This window comes from Nomascus leucogenys, chromosome 19 (genome assembly GCF_006542625.1).
Source record: "Nomascus leucogenys isolate Asia chromosome 19, Asia_NLE_v1, whole genome shotgun sequence".
Lineage (NCBI taxonomy): Eukaryota > Metazoa > Chordata > Mammalia > Primates > Hylobatidae > Nomascus > Nomascus leucogenys.
The window spans coordinates 21,738,647-21,758,302 of NC_044399.1; positions in this window are offsets into that span (position 1 = coordinate 21,738,647).

Genomic DNA, 19,656 nt, shown 5'->3' on the forward strand with positions numbered 1-19,656 from the left:
GAAATGTCTATTCAGGTCCTTTGCCTATTTTTAAAGTCAGGTTATTTGTTTTTTTGGTAATGAGTGGTGTGAATTTCTTATATATTCTAGGTATTAACCCCTTATCAAGTGTGTGGTTTGGGCCAGGTGTGGTATCTCACTCCTGTAAACCCAGCACTTTGGGAGGTCAAGATGGGGGGATCACTTGAGCCTAACAGTTCAAGGCTTCAGTGAGCCATGATTGTATCACTGTACTCTAGATTGGGTGACAGAGCAGATTGTGTCTCAAATTTTTTTAAAAAGGAAGAAAAATGGTTTTCAAACATTTTCATCCATTCTATAGGTTGTCGCTTCATTCTATTGGTTGTGTAATTTACCATGCAGAAGGTTTTTAGTGTGATTCAATCCCATTTGTCAATTTTTGCTCTTGTTGCTTATGCTTTGGGGATATTAAAAGAAAATTATTGTCCAGACCAAAATCATGGAGCTTTCTCCCTATGTTTTCTTCTAATTGTTTTACAGATTCAAGTCTTACATGTAAGTCTTCAATCCATTTTGTGTAGATTTTTGTATACGGTGTGGAATAAATGTTTCATATTCTTCTGCATGTGACTATACATTTTCCCAACACAATTTATTGAAGAGATTGTCCTTTCCCATTGTGTAATCTTTGCATCTTTGTGAAAAAGCTATTGACCATAAATGCATGAACTTGTTTCTGTGCTATCAATTATGTTGTTGGTGTATGTTTCTGTTTTTATGGCAGTGCCATGCTGTATTGATTACTATAGATTTGTATGATGTTTTGAAATCAGAGACTGCGATGCCTCCAACTTTGTTTTTTTCGCTCAAGATTGTTTTTGCTATTTGGGGTCATTTGTGGTTTGATATTAATTTTATGATTTTTTCTATTTCTGTGAAAAATGACTTTGGAATTCTGATAGGTTTGCATTAAATTTGTAGATTACTTTGGTCAATTTAATAATGCTCAAATGGGCATTTTAATAATATTAACCCTTCCAATCCATGGACATAGGATACTTTTTTTCACTTATTTTCTGTGTTAATGTCTTTCATCAGTGTTTTATAGTTTTTTGTGTACAAGTCTTTTATTTCCTTGGGTAAATGTATGTATTCCTAAGTATTTTATTTTATTTTGTAGCCACTGTAAATGGCATTGCTTTCTTGATTTTTTTTTTTTCAGACAGTCACTGTTAGTGTATAGAAATGATCCTGATTTTTCTTTGTTGATTTTATTTTTTGCAACTTTACTCAGGACATTTCTTACTTGTAACAGGTTTTTTTTTTTTTTTCAGTAGTCTTTAAGGTTTTCAATATATGAGATCATGTTGTCTGCATCAGAGACAATTGAACTCCTTTCTTCCCGATTTTGATGTCTTTATTTCTTCCTCTTGGTCAATTGCTCTAGCTAGAACTTTCAGTACTGTGTTGAATAGAAATGATGAGATTAAGTATTCTTATCTTGTCTTGCTCTTAGAGGGAAAGCTTTCAACTTTTCATCATTTAGTATAACGTTATCTGTGAGTATTATGTTAAGTGAAGTAAGTCAGGCACAGAAAGATAAATAGCATATGTTCTCACTCATATGTAGGAGCTAAAAAAAAAACTTGATCTCATATAGGTAATGAGAAGCATGGAGTAGAGATAAGAATGGTGGTCACCAGCAGCTGAGAAGTATAGGGGGCAGAGGGGACAAAGTTTGTTAATAAGTACAAAATACAGTTAAATTGAAGGAATAAATTCTACAATTTGATAACACAGTAGAGTGACTATAGTTAACTAAATGTATAGTATAGTTCAAAATAGATAGAAAAGAAGATTTAGAATATTCCCATCACACACAAAAAATAAATATTTGAGGTGATGGTATCCCAATTGCCCTGATTTAATTATTACACATTGCATGTATCAAAAATGCATGTACCTGATAAATATGTACAAATACCATCTATCAATTAAAAAGAAAGATTTCAAATAGAAAAGATAATGTTACACTTCAACAAACTAGAAAAAAAAGAACAAACTAAACCCAGAGGAAGCAGAGAAACAACACGGATCAGAGCAGAAATAAATGATATAGAGACTAGAAAAAGCAGAAAAGATCCAGGAAACTAATTATTTGGCATTTTGCAAAGATAAATAAAATTGAAAAGCTTTATGCAGACTAACAGAGAAAAGCAAAAAAAAAGACTCAAAATAATAAATGAAAGAGGGAACAAGCCATACCACAGAAATACAAAAGATTATGAGACAAGTATCCACAATTATATGCAAAATGTGAAATATCCTGTAAAAAATGTTAATCCCTAGACACATATAAACTATGAAGACTTTTAGAAAATCTAAACAGACTAATAATTAGTAAGGAGGTTGAATCTGTAACTAAAAGTCTCCCATCAAAAAAAAAAAAAAATTGCCGGGACCAGATGGCTCCACTGTTGAATTCTACAAAATACGTTTAAAAGGGCTAATACTTAAACTCCTTCAAAAAAATTGAAGATGACGGAATACTTCCAAACTCATTTTACAGGGCCAGAGTTGTACCCTGATTCCAGAGCCAGACAAGAACACTATACAAAAGAAAACCACAGGCACTGATGAACATAGATGCAAAAATCCTCAACAAGATACTAGCACACCGAATTCAGGAGTGCATTAAAAGGATCATTCACCATGATCAATTAAGATTTATTCCACGGATGTAAAGATAGCTCAACATAAACAAATCTATAAATGGGAAACACTGTATTAACAGAATAAAGAACAAAAATCATATGATCATCTCAATAGATGCAGAAAAAAGCAATTGACAAAATTCATCATCCTTTATGATAAAAATTCATACAAATTAGGTATAGAAGAAATGTTCTCATCACCATTTGTTATTTTTTGGCAGGTCTATTGACTTCAAAATGACTAGTCTAGAATTTACAAGGTATCACAGAGCTTAACAGTATTGGTACATACCAAATATGATAATATTTGCACAGTACACTGTGGTAATTTGATGAGGCTGTTTGAGGTTAGAGGTGACTAGCTCATGGGCTTTGGCTGCCTCTAGGCCTGTTCTAGCCTCCACAGGGGATGAAAGAATCAATACCACAAGCAATGTTAACCCATTGGATGCACAATCTTTGTCAAGATCTATATTAACAAAGATCAATAATGAACAAAGATCACAGTGGTCTCACAGCTTATTCTGCCAAATCAGACTATTTCTTAAAGAAGTTGTGTTTTAGAGACTAATGTGACCAATATTTCCAAATCAAATAAAATAAATACATATAGAAGAAATATTCTACAAAGGTCATCACCGGCCAGGCATGGTGACCCCCAGCAATTTGGGAGGCCGAGGTGGGTGGATCACCTGCGGTCAGGAGTTCTAGAACAGCGTGGCCAACATGGTGAAACCCCATCTCTACTAAAAAGATACAAAAAAGTCAGCCAGGTGTGGTGGCATATGCCTGTAATCCCAGGTACTTGGGAGGCTGAGGCAGGAGAATCGCTTGAACCCAGGAGGTGGAGAGCAAGACTCCATCTCAAACACACACACACACACACACACACACACACAAAGGTTATCCCATGTAAAATCCACTTTTGGATAGGCAGCTACTACCTGCAAGCTAAGCGAAGTGCTCGGTACACCTAAATTTCTGTTGATGTTAATAGAGATCTGTTTTCATTGTTATAGGTCCCCTACTGACTACCTTTTAAATCTATAGGTTCAAGTCAGAGTCTTCATTATGAAATGATGGGAAGGACAGAGAATAAAAGATTTCTGACTACAGAGTATTCATATTAAAGAGTTTTGCCCTTAAAAAGAGGGCTAGGGCCCTCTGGTGAGCAAATACAAACCATTAGGCTGTTCCTGAATCCAGAGCATTCTCCTCAAAACCATGAAGACAGTCCTAGTCTCATCAATCACTGTGAAACCAAATCATCTTGTTAGAGAATAACATACAAATTAAATTTTACCTGCAGGATGTGTTTAAAAAACTGTTACAAATTCTGCGAAGCCTGTTATAAAGCAAAAAATAAAAACAAAAAAAGAAGGGAGAAGAAGAGGAGCAAGAGAGGGGGAAAAGGGAGAATAGGAGGAACACAAGCAACAACTTATTTTTCTGCTCTGCAAGGAAATTAGAAAACCCTTGTGGATATAATGCTTTTTTGCCCTTTGAGCTAATCACAGTTTTCTGGAAATGTCTTCTTTTTTGGGGATGCAAGTATCCTTCCTTTTCTGCTTGGAAGGAGTAATGCCCCTCCCATCTTCAGGTCGTTTGGAGTTGGTGTGCTTATATTGTACTCTCTGCCTCACCTGATCTCTCTACTATTCGCTGAACCTTAAGCCCCGGGAAAGAGATGGCCACTGAAGCAGTGCAAATGTTGGAACTCAGAGGCAATATTGCTCCCATCATTGCATGATCCCTTCTTTCTTCCCAAAGCTCTATTTTAGTGCCTCCTGCTCACGAATCAAATGTTTTCTGCCTCTGAACCACATCATGCACCTGCCTGAAGCACTGCTTAGATTTTCTCTCTGGGGTACAGTTTGTGTGAAGCCCGTTGAGTTGAAAGTCCTTCAGCATTTGCTCTTTCCGACACCTGGGAGGCAGAGCCGCAGCAGACCGTTTTGTATTCTAGCCACTAAATGTTAGAAAGTCAGATGGAGACAGAAAGTTCAAGGCCTGGCTACATTCAGCTTTGGTATCACAGTGCTGCACACTTCGCCTATCATATGTCAGGCAGGAACACTGGCTTTAGAAACATTTTACGTTTAAGACATAAGAACAGCCAAATCTTCTTTCAATTTTATTCATTCACCAGACCAAAATCATAAACTCTGTCACAAAAAAAAAAAAAAAATCACTTGTTCTGAAGCACTGTCCAAGTGAAAGGCCAGTTTTGTTATGTTTACAAGGAGACTGAACATGGATTCATTCTGCTACTAGAATACGAATGTGAGCAAAAGCGTGTGGGATAGTATGTCCAGTTCATTGTTTTGTGAAAAGGCTACAGGGATGATAACACAAGTGGGAATTCAGCTCTGATATGGTAAAACATTTATCCTGAAATCCAAAATGTAGAAACTCAAATAACAAGATTTTTCTCCAAGCCTCATAAAATGGTAACTCAGGGAGAAATACCCTGACCTGCTGGAAAGAGACTAGGCTTTAGATTACCATGGAGTGGAGAACTGGAGATCAATACAGGCTCAGCTACTTTCTAGCTATAGAAACTTGGGGCCTTATTTCACTCTCTGAGCTTTAGCTTCCTTAGCAGCAACATGTGGCTAATTCCACCTGATCTTCAGGACTATTGAGAAATCCATTAAGTATATACTGTGTGTGCCTAACTATGACCTTAAGCACCAAAAATTTCTTAATAATATGTCTTATGAAAACCAAACACAGTGTTTTCTCCTGATGATGTAGTGCTTGGTGTCCTGAATGCATTAACAAAATCCAAAGCCTTCCTTTGCAAATCTTGATGTACTAAATGTGTTCTTGCTTAATTCATTTATTTACTTAATATTAACTTGATTGCTCCCTAGGTTTTCAGCATCTAGCTGAGAACAGTTTAGCAGATGATCAGTCTACTCAATCTATACATTACTTCAAGTATTTCAAAAATGTGTGGCAAGATTTTTGAGAAGTTATAAAAACCAACATAAAGGTTCTCTTTTAGTAAAAATTAAAATCATGAATATAGCTTACAGAATTTTGAGCCTGATCATTAAGCCAAATTCACATATTTTGAGATAATTTTAATACTTTAAAGAGAATATATTAAGAATTAAAACTTGCTGAAATATTCTATGAGCATAAAGTAAATTTAGACAGGTTTTCTATAATGATTGGATGAAAAAATCATTCTGCCCTCCAGTGGGTGGAGCCCTGAGGAACAGCTCAGCTCCAGGCAGTTAAGTACTTACGGACTGAAAAGGAAACTTTGGAAACTCATTAATTTTTATTAGTAAAACCAAAGGGATATTTCACAATAAAATGGTAGGCTGCTGCAGCCTCACAGCCAGGAATTTCTAAGGCTTTGCTCTAAACTCCTTGACATCACAGGGACTTTGCCAGTCTTACTTTCAAGGTAAACATTTCAGAACCCTCAGCTCTAGTTACAGTCTCCCATTAATAAAAGGCTATCTTCTCTGAGAGTCTTTTAAACTATGCATTTTTAACTACTCATTCTGCTCTGACTTTAGGTCTTTGCAATTCATATTTCCCATTCAGTCAATCTGTCTGAGGGGCACCTACTCCCAGATCAGCCAAAGTTTCTAAAATTATCCATCTCTCTCAGGAAAGGCTGGGTACAGAACCAGTTATCTGCCAGTGCATGTTTGTGTGGAACCTGTATTAATTGCCCAAGGGAGCTCCATTGAACCCTTTAGAGTTGTAAATTTTATGCTTACAAGTATTTCCTTCTCCTCCCTAATTGTACATGCTAGCTCACCTCTTCATTCTTACTGCCAACACTGATGTCTTAGCTTTGACTCTATTTAGAGCTAGAAGAGAATGGCATGGAATAAATTCAATTCTTGTCTCAGTTTTCCTAACACATTAAGTCTGTCACCCCCTTTTAGTGTGTGTTCAATCAGAATCTCTTAGGTCTCCATTTCTAATTGTTTGGGCAATGTATCCTCTAGTGCCTTCTACCCTTAGGTTATTGAAGGAATGGAAAGTTTCTCTCCCCTGAGATCTGGGACAGCATTGTAATGATGGACAATGAAATTTGTGAGGACAGCCCAGAGGTGAACATTTATGTGAGATAAAAATAGAGAACTTTGTAGTATTTCTTTATCTGACAGAGAGGAGAAATCATTATTAATAAAGTTTACTTGTATGAATTATTCAAGGCTTTAATGAAACAGTAGAAACTTAGAGAGACATAATACTGCGGATTATACAGCTGGCCTTGGAGCCAATTGAGTAAGCTTTATAGTAAATGTAAGCCCATGGGCTAGCTGAATAACCTCTATATAAACCTTTTTTTTTCCTTCATTTATAATATGGGGATAATAATTCCTATTAAACCTTGTTTCAGTGTTGCTGTGGGAATCAAATTAAAATGTGAATTGAAATGTGAAAAGCATAACCAAATGGCAATTCAATAATACTATTAGATCCTGAAATTTGTCATGTTAAAAGGGGAATATGTATCAACAGAAAGAGCAGCTCTCCTTTAGAAAAATTAATTACTCTTCCATCAGATAGAGACTTACACATTGTGGATGAGCAAGAAAGATGCATTGAATTGAAATCCATGTCAGTGGTAAATAAATTCAAAACTCATTTAATAGTTATATGAACAGGAGAGAGTGGTTTGGCTTCTCAAAGTCTCAGAGTTTTTATTTTTCATAAAATTAAGATTACTTGAGTACGTACTTTATAAAATTGTGAGAACTAAGTGAATTTTCTAGAATGAATATTTGCGCCCCACCCACCCCCCCAAATTCATATATTGAAAGCTAATCCCCATGGTGATATTAGAAGGTGGGGTCTTTGGAAGGTGATTAGGTCATGATAGCGGAGTCTTCATCAGTTACGTTAGTGCCCTTATAAGAGAGGTCCCAAGGAGCTTGTTCACCCCTTCTGCCATGTGAGGGCACATAGAAGTTGCCATCTGTGAGCAATGGGTCCTCATCAAACACTAAATCTGTTAGTGCCTTGATCTCGGACTTCCTAACATCCAGAACTAGCCTCCAGAGCAATACATTCCTATTGTTTATAAATTATCCACTCTGAGGTACTTTGTTGTAGCAGCCTGAACAGACCAAGGCAGTGAACTAACACATGCTTGACACAGTACCTGACACATAATACTCAAATAATAATTTGAAATAATGCCAATTTGGCCACAGGAAGGAGACCATATAATTTAAAATACTGCACTGAAAAGAAAACATATTAAACCTTCAAACATGATTAAATTGCTTGTTGGTTTAAAGCATGGTTAAAACAATTAGCTCCATGATTGTTGTGATTCAGTGTACTTCTTTTTCTTCCTGTAGCCAATAAAGTCATTAAATGGATAATTATTTCCCCAATGCACTTATTTTTTTGTGTGTTTGTGTCAGACATTGAAAGTATAAAATTTAATAAAATTTGCCTCCTAATGTGGGATAATTAAAGGATTCAATGTAATTATAGTATCTGAACTAAGCACCTCATTTTTTTGTTCTTAATATCAGTTTTTAAAATTGAGATATAATTCATGTAAGATAGTGGGTTGAATAGTGTATCTCCAAAATTCATGTCCATTTGAATCTCAGAATGTGACCTTATTTGGAAATAAGTATTTGCAGATTTAAATAAACATGTGAAGATAAAATTATCCTGTATTTAGAGTGGGTCCTAAGTCCAGTGACTGGTATCTTTTTAACAGAAAGGAGAAGGATGTTTGATGCACACAGTGATACACAGTGATGATACCATATGAAAATGGAAGCAGAGACTGGTGTCATGCTGCCACAAGATATTAAAACCAGGAGTCACCGTAAGATGAAAGAGGCAAAGAAGGATTCTCCTATACTTTCAGAGCAAGTAAGGCCCTGACAACACTATGATTTTGACCTTCTGGACTTCAGAACTGTAGGAAAATGAATTTCTGTTATCTTAAGCCACCAAGTTGTGGTAAAAAATTATGGCAACCCTAAAAAACTAATACATATTTTAGTACTGGGAAATGGGTTGCTGCTATAACAATACCCACAAATATGTAAGTGGCTTTGGGATTGGGAAATAGATAGAAACTGGAAGCATTTTTGGATGCATGATGAAAATAGCCTAGATTGCACTGAAGACAATGTTGACAGAAATGTAGATAATATAGGCAATAATGGTGAAGGCTCAGATGGGAATGAGGATTATGGTAGGAAAAGCTGTTGTCTTAGAGAAAACACATGTCATTGTAAACAAAATCATAGAAATATAAAGGTTAAAGGTATTTCTGGTGAGGTCAGATAGAAATGAGAAACATGTTGTTGGACACTGGAGGAAAGGAGATTCTTGTTATAAAGTGAGAGAAAACTTCACTTAATTACATTTTACAGTTGGGTGGAAAGCAGAACTTGTAAGTGATAAAATTGTATATATAGCTGAGGAGATTTCCAAGCAAGGTGTGGTCTGATTTCTCCTTTCTGTTTAGAATAAAATGTGAAAAGGAAGAGATAAATTGAGGAAGGAACTGTTAAGCAAAAAGGAACCATCAATTTGAGACTTGTGAGTTCCTTGGTCTATCCAGATTTCAAAGGATGCTAAATTAGGAAACGTACTGTTGAGAAAGCATACTCTGGGGAGAATGCCAAGAATGTGCTGGACAGCTGTCTTAGTCTGTTTTCTGCTGCTATAACAGAATACCACAGACTGGGTAAGTTATAAAGAACAGAACTTTATTTGGCTTATAATTCTGAAGGCTGGGAAGCTCAGGAGCACGGTACCAGCATCTGGTGAGGGTCATCCCATGGCAGAAGGAAAAAGGCAGAAGCTTGCATGCTAAACAGAGAAAAACAAAATGCGACCTGAAATATTCTTTTTGTAGAGCGTCTACTCCTGCAATAATTAACCCTCTTCTGAGACAAAGGCATCAATCCTTTCCTGAGAGTAGAACCCTCATGCCCTAATCACCTCTTAAAGGAACCATCTCTCTTAATACTACTATAAAGACAGTTATCTTTTCAACACATGAACTTTTGGAAGACACACCCAAACCATAGCAACAGCTTTTTGTTGAAAGATTAGTTGTATCACTCATGGATCCAATCAACCATGTTAGCAGAAAGCAGAAATACAGATGGGATTATTCAGAAAGGATCACTGGAAAACCATTTTGTTGAATGGTGTTTATCCTCTTAACATATACAGGAGGATTAGTTATTGAGAACATTATCCTTGGGGAAGCAGGAACACAAGGTGCACCTGGACTGACAGAGACAGCGATAAAATAACAAATGAAGGTAATTAGACTTTCAAAATTCTATAGGTAGAAAGCAGGCTGATAGAACCACTCAGCTGCCACATATCTTTGGCATCAGGTCTCCTTTTTCAAAGGAGACCTGATGCCAAAGATAAAGCCTTGGGCTCAGAGACTGAGGCTGCCAGCACCACAGATTCAGAGGAAAGAGCATTAAGCCACAGAGGATTATTTTCAGACTCTGAAACATAATAAAATTTGCTCTGTTAGGTTTCAGTCTTGCTTGGAACCAGTGACCCTTACTACTTCCAGTATCTCCCTTTTGGAGTGGAAATGTCTATCATATAACCATCCAACCATTGTATTTGGGAAGCAGAAAAGTTGTTTTCTAATTTCAAGAATTGGAGATAGAGAGGGATTTTGTCCCAAGATGGATCATACACAAAGTAGAACCCATACCCAATTTAGATGAATTAGACAATGAGATTTGGAAATTAGTTAGCAGATGATGTTATATCAGATTTAGGAGTTAGAGTTGATGCTAGAATTAGTTAAGACTATTCAGGATATTGAGACAGGGTGAATGTGGCTTGCATATAGAAAAGTAAGGAATTTGAGGAAGACAGAGGGCAACTTAGAGTGAGTTGAATAACATCTCCTCAAAATTCATGTTCATCCAGAATCTCAGGATGTAACTTTATTTGGAAATAGGATATCTATAGATTTAGGTAAGAATCTCATGATAAACTATTCTAGATTATGGTGCACTCTAACTTTTGGTTTTGAATTTCTGGATTTAAGAACTGCGAGAAAATAAATTTCTGTTGTTTTAAGCCACCAAGTTGTATTGTCATGATATGGTTTGGCTGTGTCCTCACCCAAAAATCATCTTGAATTCTAACTCCCACAATTCCCACATGTCAAGGGAGAAACACAGTGGGAGGTGATTGAATTATGGGGGCAGGTCTTTCCTATGCTGTTCTCATGATAATGAATGAGTCTCACAAGATCTGATGGTTTTAAAAATTGGAGTTTCCCTGCACCAGCTCTCTTTTTGCCTGTTGCCATTCATATAAGATGTGACTTGCTCCTCCTTGCCTTCCACCGTGATTGTGAGGCTTCCCCAGCCATGTGAAACTCTAAATCCATGAAACCTTTTTCTCTTGCAAATTACCAGTCCCAGATACGTCTTTATCAACAGTGTGAAAATGGACTAATACAAGAAATTGGTACTGAGAGTGGGGTGCTGTTGAAAACATACCCAAAAATGTGGAAGCAATTTTGGAACTGGGTAACAGGAAAAGGTTGGAACAGTTTGGAGGGCTCAGAAGACAGGAAAATGTAGGACAGTTTGGAACTTCCTAGAGACTTGTTGAATGGCTTTGACAAAAATGATAAGAGTGATATGAACTATAAAGCCCAGACTGAGGAGGTCTCAGATGGAGATCTGGAACTTGTTGGGAACTGGAACAAAGGTGACTCATGTTTTAGCAAAGAGACTGGTGGCATTTGCCCCTGCCTTAGAGATTTGTGGAACTTTGAACTTGTAAGAGATAATTTAGGTTCTCTGGTGAAGAAATTTATAAGTAGCAAAGCATTCAAGAGGTGACTTGGGCATTGTTAAAGACATCCAGTTTTATAAGGGAAGTAGAGCATAAAAATTTGAAAAATTTGCAGCCCAAAACTGTGATAAAAAAGAAAATCTCATTTTCTAAGGAGAAATTCAAGCCAGCTGGATAAATTTGCATAAGTAATGAGGAGCCAAATGTTAATCCCCAAGACAATGGGGAAAATGTCCCCAGGGCATGTCAGAGGTCTCACAGCAGCCCCTCCCTTCACAGGCTCAGGGGCACAGGAGGAAAAAGTAGTTTTGTAGGCCAGGCCCAGAGTCCCCATGCTGTGTGCAGCCTAGGGACTTGGTGCCCTATGTCCCAGCTGCTCCAGTTGTGGCTGAAAGGGGCCAACATAGAGCTCAGGCCAGGGCTTCAGAGGGTGTAAGCCCCAAGCCTTGGCAGCTTCCATGTTGTGTTGAGCCTGTGACTCCACAGAAGAATTGGTGTTTGAGAACCTCTGCCTAGATTTCAGAAGATGTATGGAAACAGCTGTATGCCCAGGAAGAAGTTTGCTTCAAGGGTTGGGCCCTCATGGAGAACCTCCGCTAGAAGGAAATGTGGGGTTGGAGCCCCCACACAGAGTCCCTACTGGGGCACCACCCAGTGGAACTGTGAGAAGAGGGCCACTGTCCTCCAGACCCCAGAATTGTAGATCCACTGATAGCTTGCACCATTTATCTGGAAAAGCTGCAGATACTCAACACCAGCCCATGAAAGCAGCTGGGTGGGAGGCTGCACCCTGCAAAGCCATAGGGGTAGAGCTGTCCAAGATCATGGGAACTCACCTCTTGCATAAGCATGACCTGGATGTGAGACATAGAGTCAAAGATCATTTTGGAGCTTTAAGATTTGACTGCCTGCTGGATTTTGGACATTTGTGGGGCCTATAGCCCCTTTGTTTTGGCCAATTTCTCCCATTTGGAATGGCTGTATTTACTCAATGCCCATACCCCCAGTGTATCTAGGAAGTAACTAACTTGCTTTTGATTTTACAGGCTCATAGGAGAAAAGGACTTGCCTTGTCTCACATAAGACATTGCACTGTGGACTATTGAGTTAATGCTGAAATGAGTTAAGACTTTGGGGGACTGTTGGGAAGGTATGATTTGTTTTGAAATGCAAGGACATGAGATTTGGGAGGGGCTGAGGCAGAATGATATGGTTTGGCTGTGTCTCCCCCACCCCCCAAACAAATCTCACCTTGAATTGTAACTCCCACAATTACCACATGTCATGGGAGGACCCTGGTGATTGAATTATGGGGGCGGGTCTTTCCTGTGTTGTTTTCATGATAGTGAATGAGTCTCATGAGATCTGATGGTTTTAAAAATGGGAGTTTCCCACACAAGCTCTCTTTTTGCCTGCTGCCATCCATGTAAGATGTGACTTACTCCTTCTTGCCTTCTGCCATGATTGTGAGGCTTCCCTAGCCACATAGAACTGTAAGTGTACTCTTTCTCTTATAAATTGCCCAGTCTAAGGTATGTCTTTATCATCAGTGTGAAAACAGACTAATATAAGTGGTTATGGCACCTCTAGGAAACAAATACATATTCCAAAAAATTTACCCTTTTGAAGTGTACAATTCAGATGGTTTTGGTATATTCATGTACAAACATGTGCACTAATTCCAAAACGTCTTCATCACACCTCCCATCAACACACACACACACACACACACAAGTATTCTACCTTTGCTCTTCTTTCTTAAATTTATTTTCACAATTCTGTTCCTTGAATTTCCATGCGAATATTAGGAACAGTTTGTCCATTTTTGCAAAAAAAAAAAGGTTTTTGATATTTTGATGCAGTTTAAATTGAGTCTGTAGATTTGGGGAGCATTGTTATTTGAACAATATTAAATCTTTTAATTCATGAAGATGTGCTTCCTTTTTTTTCATTTAGTTCTTAATTTCCTTTAATGATATTTTGTGCCTGTCAGTTTAACAGTTTTGGACTTCATTTAAAAATTAATTTCTAATTATTGTATTTATTTTGAAACTGAGTTTCACTCTTGTCATCCAGGCTGGAGTGCAGTGGCAAAATTTTGGCTCATTGCAACCTCTCCCTCCTGGGTTCAAGTGATTCTCCCTCCTCAGCCTCCCTAGTGGCTGGGATTACAGTCACACGCCAACATGCCCAGCTAATTTTTGTATGTTTAGTAGAGGTGGGGATTCACCATGTTGGCCAGGCTGGTCTCAAACTCCTGACCTTAAATGATCTCCCCACTTTGGTCTCCCAAAGTGCTGGGATTACAGGTGTGGGCCACCATGCCCGACCTATTGTATTTATTTTACTATCATAAAAGTTGCTATTTCAAATGGTATTGTTTCCTTAATTTCATTTTTGGTGTGTTTTTTGCTAGTGTATAGAAATAAAATATATTTTTGTATCTTACAACCTCTCTAAACTTTTTAACCTCTAATAGACTTTTGTTGTTTTCTTTGGATTTTCTTTAAACTAAGATCACAGTCTGCAAACAGAGTTTTGGTTCTTCTTTCCAAATATAGGTGCCATCCTCTTATTCTTTATTTCAAGGCAAAGCTTTCAATCTTTCACCATTAGCTACAAGGTTAGATATGAGATTTGTGTGGATGCCCTTGCTTAGCTTTAAACAGTTTCCTTTTATTTCTAGTTTTTCGAGTGCTTTTATCATAAAAGGGTAAATTTTATCAATTTTTTTTTCTGCATCTATTGGTCATTTTTTCCTTTATTATATAAGTATGGTACATTTCATTAATAGTTTTTTATGTGTTAAACCTTGCATTCCTGGGATAAATTCTACTTGGCCAAAGTGCAAAATCACTTTTATATATTCCTAAATTCAGCTTATTACCTTCTTGAGAATTTTGTGTATATATCATAAGAGATATTGGCCTATAGTTTTTTTCTTCTATTCTTGAGATGTCTTTGCCCAGTTTCAGTGTTAGCATAATAATGGCTACATAAGATGAGTTGGAAAATGCCCCATGATTTTCCATTTTTTGAAAAATTTTGTTAAAGATTGATATTAATTGCTTTTTAAATGTTGGATAGAATTCGCAGATGATATCATCTGATTCTTGGTTTCCTTTTGTGGAAAATGTTTGACTATTAATTCAATCTATTTTTATATAGGTCTATTCAGATTGTTTACTTCTTGGGTTGGTTGAGCAGTTTGTATCTTTCTAGAAATTTGTCCATTTTACGTGAGTTGTATATTTTGTTGACCCTTTTATCTGAATATTTGTCTTTGTTTCTATTAACAATTTTTGTCTTATATAGTAACTATATTTTACTTACAGTTTGTATAGTGTATATTTTTCTATCCTTTTCCATTCAGTCTTTTGTGTCTTTGAGTCTAAAGTATGTTTTGTGTAGACTACATAACTGAATTATACTTTTAAAAATATCAATTCTACCTTCTTTGATTTTTGGAACATTTAATCCATTTTGACCTAATGTGATTACCAATAAGGTATGATTTACAGATGCTATTTTGCTATTTTTCTATATATTTATCTTATAACTTGTTATCCTGTTTTTCTGTTATGACCTTCTTTCAAAGGTTTTTTTTTTTCCCAGTGTAGTATTTTAATTTCTTTGTTGCTTATCTTAGTATGTTATTTTCTTAGAAATAACCGAGGGATTAAAATAACATCTTTTGTTATAACAATCTAGTTGAAATTTATACCAAATTAATTCCAATAGTATACAAAAACTTTGCTCTTATATAATATCATTACTTGATTCCATTTTCCTTTTATCATCACACAATTTAAATCTTTGTGTTTTAATCTTAGAAACAAATTTTTTAAGTTATTGCTTTTTTCAATTGCCTTTTAAATAAGAAACACACACACACTGTTGCAAACAAAAATGCATTTATACTTTCTTTAAATTTATAGATGTAGTTACCTGTATGGTGCTATTCATTCGTGTGCATGCAAGTTACTGTCTTGTGTCCTTTTCTTTCAGCCTGAACATTCCCTTTATCATTTCCTTTGGGGAAGGTATGCTAACAAATAGTTCTTTGAGTTTTGATTTTTTAGGAATGTCTTAATTTTTCCTTCATTGTTGAATAGATTTTCTGAACATTAAATTCTTGGCTGACAATATTCTTTATTTTAGCAACTTGAATATGCCATCCCAAAGCCTGTCTCCAGGGTTTCTGTTGAGAAATAAGCTAGTAATCTTACTGAAAATGACCCATATATAATAGATTGCCTAACTTTTGCCGATTGCAAGATTTGAATTTGTCATTGTCTTTTTTTTTTTGGGGGGGGGGGTGGGGGCAGAGTCTCACTCTGTTGCCCAGGCTGGAGTGCAGTGGCACAATCTCAGCTCACTGCAAGCTCCACCTCCCGGGTTCATGCCATTCTCCTGCCTCAGCCTCCCAAGTAGCTGGGACTACAGGTGCCCGCCACCACGCCTGGCTCATTTTTTGTATTTTTAGTAAAGACGGGGTTTCACCGTGTTAGCCAGGATGGTCTCGATCTCCTGACCTCATGATCCTCCTGCCTCAGCCTCCCAAAGTGCTGGGATTACAGGTGTGAGGCACCACGCCCCGCCTGTCCTTGTCTTTTGACATTATAGTATGATGTGTCTGCATGCTGATTACATTTCGTGTTCTGCTTAGGGCTTTTTGTGCTTCTTGGATCTGTAGATTAATGTTTTTAAATTAATTCTATGGAGTTTTTAATCATTTCTTCAAATATCCTTTTGGATTTTTATTATCTTCTACTTCTGGATCTGCCATTCTAAGTATGTTGGTATACTTGATGGTGACTCTTAGGATTCTGAGGCTGTGTTTATTTTTATTCACTTTTTTTCTTTCTCAAATGAGATATGTCAATTAACATATATTCAAGATCATTCATTTTTTATTCTGCCATCTCAAATCTGCTATTGAGCCACTCTAGTGAAATTTTTGTTTAAGGTTATTAGATAATTCTGCTCCATAAGTTTTACGTGGTTTTAAAGAAATCAATTTTATTGCTTAATATTCTCTATTTGGTGAGACATTTTTCTCATACTTTAACGTATGTTCCATTTGCTTATTTGGAAGTTGAAAAAAATAATTGATTTAAAATTTCTATTAACTCTATGACATGGGTTTTCTCAGGGACAGTTTCTATTCATGATTTTTCTTCCTGTGCATGGGCCATACTTTCTTATTTTTTTATTTTTGTTATTTTATGTTGAAAATTGGGCATTTTAGCCTCCCGAGTAACGGGGACTACAGGCAGGAGAATGGCATGAACCTGGGAGGCAGAGCTTGCAGTGAGCAGAGACCACGCCACTGCACTCCAGCCTGGGTGACACAGCAAGACTCCATCTCAAAAAAAAAAAAAAAAAAAAAAAGACAATTGGGTATTTTAAGTAATAAAATTTTGCAACTTTACAAATTGGATCCCTCTCCTCACCAAGGCTTGTTATTGTTGCTGTTTATTGTTGTTGCTATTGTTAGTTTTGTTTAACCATAAAAAAGGAAATCTTACCATTTCAACAACACGGATGAAGCGGGAGGTCATGATGTCAGTGAAATAAATCAAAGACAAATACTGTCTCATTTATATGAAATCTAAAAAAGTTGAACAAAAACAGAGTAGACATAACGAAACCTTGTCTCTACTAAAAATACAAAAATTAGCTGGGCATGGTGGCAAGTGCCTGTAATCCCAGCTCCCCATTAGGCTGAGGCAGCAGAATCACTGGAACCCAGGGAGCAGAGGCTGCAGTGAGCCAAGATTGTGCCACTGCACTCCAGCCTGTCCAAGACTCTGTCTTAAAAAAAAAAAAAAAAAGATTTTTTTTGTTTGTAGTGTCTGGTCTAATGAGTTTTCAAAACTGATTCTGTAAAATCACTAATCTTTATTATGTGTGACCAATTAAGTTTCTGCTCAGTTTAGTAGTCAAGAACAGACTGGACAAAGATTTTCATAAATACCTTGAACTTAAAAGTCCTCTATCTTTTGCTGATGGGTTCTATTTGTGTACTGGAGTGTGTTTTTATTCATTCAGAGTGTCTACAGCTCTGTCTTAGCATTTATTTCTGGTTGGTACAGAATCTCAAGATCAGCCACAGCTGAGCAATTAGGGTCTTTTAAGTCTTTTTCTGGGTACACACACATGCCTGCAGATGCAGGTGGTCTTCTAGATTCCCAGGAGCAGATCAAAGATTTACAAAGCTTCCTATGGATATTTCATATTCCAAAATTTTCATTAATTTGTTTTTTGTTTAGTTTTTAATTGTCCCATTTGTTTCAACTGCTTCAGGAAGCTGGGATGTTAAACAGTTGTTCATTAACTGCCCACAATGAGCAAGTTTTGAGTCAGGACGATGAAAGAAAATCCCTGTCAGTGGCAGTTTCCAGGAAACCACAGGATGGGTTGGTTAAGTTCCACTGTTTGGGAATGGCACTCTTTGTTATCTCCAAATGTATTCTCTTCCTTCAGTGGCTGCTTGTCTACTGATATTTATTTTTTATTTTTTATTTTTTTTTCCTTGAGACAGAGTCCTGCTCAGGCACCCAGGCTGGAGTGTGGTGGTGCAATCTCGGCTCACTGCAACCTCTGCCTCCCTGGTTCAAGCCATTCTCTTGCCTCAGCCTCTCGAGTAGTTGGGATTACAGGCACCTGCCACCGTGCCCAGCTAATTTTTGTATTTTTAGTAGAGACAGGGGTTTCACCATGTTGGCCAGGCTGGTCTTGAACTCCTGACTTCAGGCAATCCACCCACCTCGGCCTCCCAAAGTGCTGGGATTACAGGTGTGAGCCACCGCGCCCACCGTCTACTGATTTTCAAGGCTACAGTGATTGTGCGGTTATTGACTTTCAAGGCTTCTACAGAATGGAAAGAGGGTGTGAGTATGTTAAAATGTTGGAAGCTCGCTGTTCTTACAGAGATTTGGCCCCTTTTTAAAATAAACCCTCCTTGGATTATTGCGTGGCCTATTAATTCTGAGTAATGAAAAAGTTGATTTTGACTTTTTGCCATTGTTCTTATTGTTTTTATGGAGTTTTTGGAGGTCCTTTTCTCATTGCATTGCTGTCAGTGTTACATGGTTAGTTACTTTTGTATTTGAGGCTGCTGTGTATCTGTTAAAATTTTGTGGTTGCATTAACAGAAATTCAACCTGGCTTAAGAAGTAAGACAATGTTTAAGAGGGATTTGGGGGATTTTACAGAGTGAAAAGGATAGCTGAAGCACTATGTCTTGCAAAGACACAAACACTGATGGTTACACAATGTAACCAGAAGAAATTCTCACAAACACTAGTAAGGAGGCGACTGGCCTAGGGAAATTTTTCTGACAGCTGCATTTCAATTGCACTTTCAAAATATTGAAAGAAAATATATACATCATCTAAATCAATGAAAACGAAAGGCTGATGGAGATTTGAAAGGATCCAAATAGCCCAAACCATCCTCTGGAAGCCAACCAGTATCCACATAACAGGAACTAATTGAAATTTTTCCCAGCATTCTGTGTCTGGGTATACTGACTCCAACAATTTATAATCTTTTTTATCCTCAAAATAAGACTTAAAGTTCTAAAATAAAACATTCAATTGCCCTACTATGGAAATAAGAAATAAGAACACTGGGGACTAATAATTTAAGGTTGAGACACCAAAAGAAAAAATAATGGGTTCCGGGTGAGAAAGAACAGTACGTGTATCCACTATATGACATAAATATAGATTTACAAAGATTCTCAAGTCTAAGTAAAAACAACATCTCAATTTAAACATTTTCACAATGATCAAATTACACTCTTTCTTTTATTTTATTCATCATTCACACAGAAGCTAAGTTGGTATTTAACAGAAACTTCCATCACTCTAATCACACATTTAAAATAATTCCACAACTTCCCATTTTATTAGGACAAAGTCCTACATCATCTAGCCTCTATCTTCTTCACCATCCTTGTCCTTTTCTCACCTATCTTTCTTTCTAATAGCATTGCTCTTTGGTTGAACCCATCTTGTTCCCACATCAAGCTTTCACATCTGCTATTTTCTCTTTCTGGAATGTTCACCTACACCCTCTTTTCAGGAGTCATTTTCTCCTTCTCTTACTAATTTTATTAAGCTTAAATATTAATCCATTAAAGGATAATATTTGATTACTTATATTT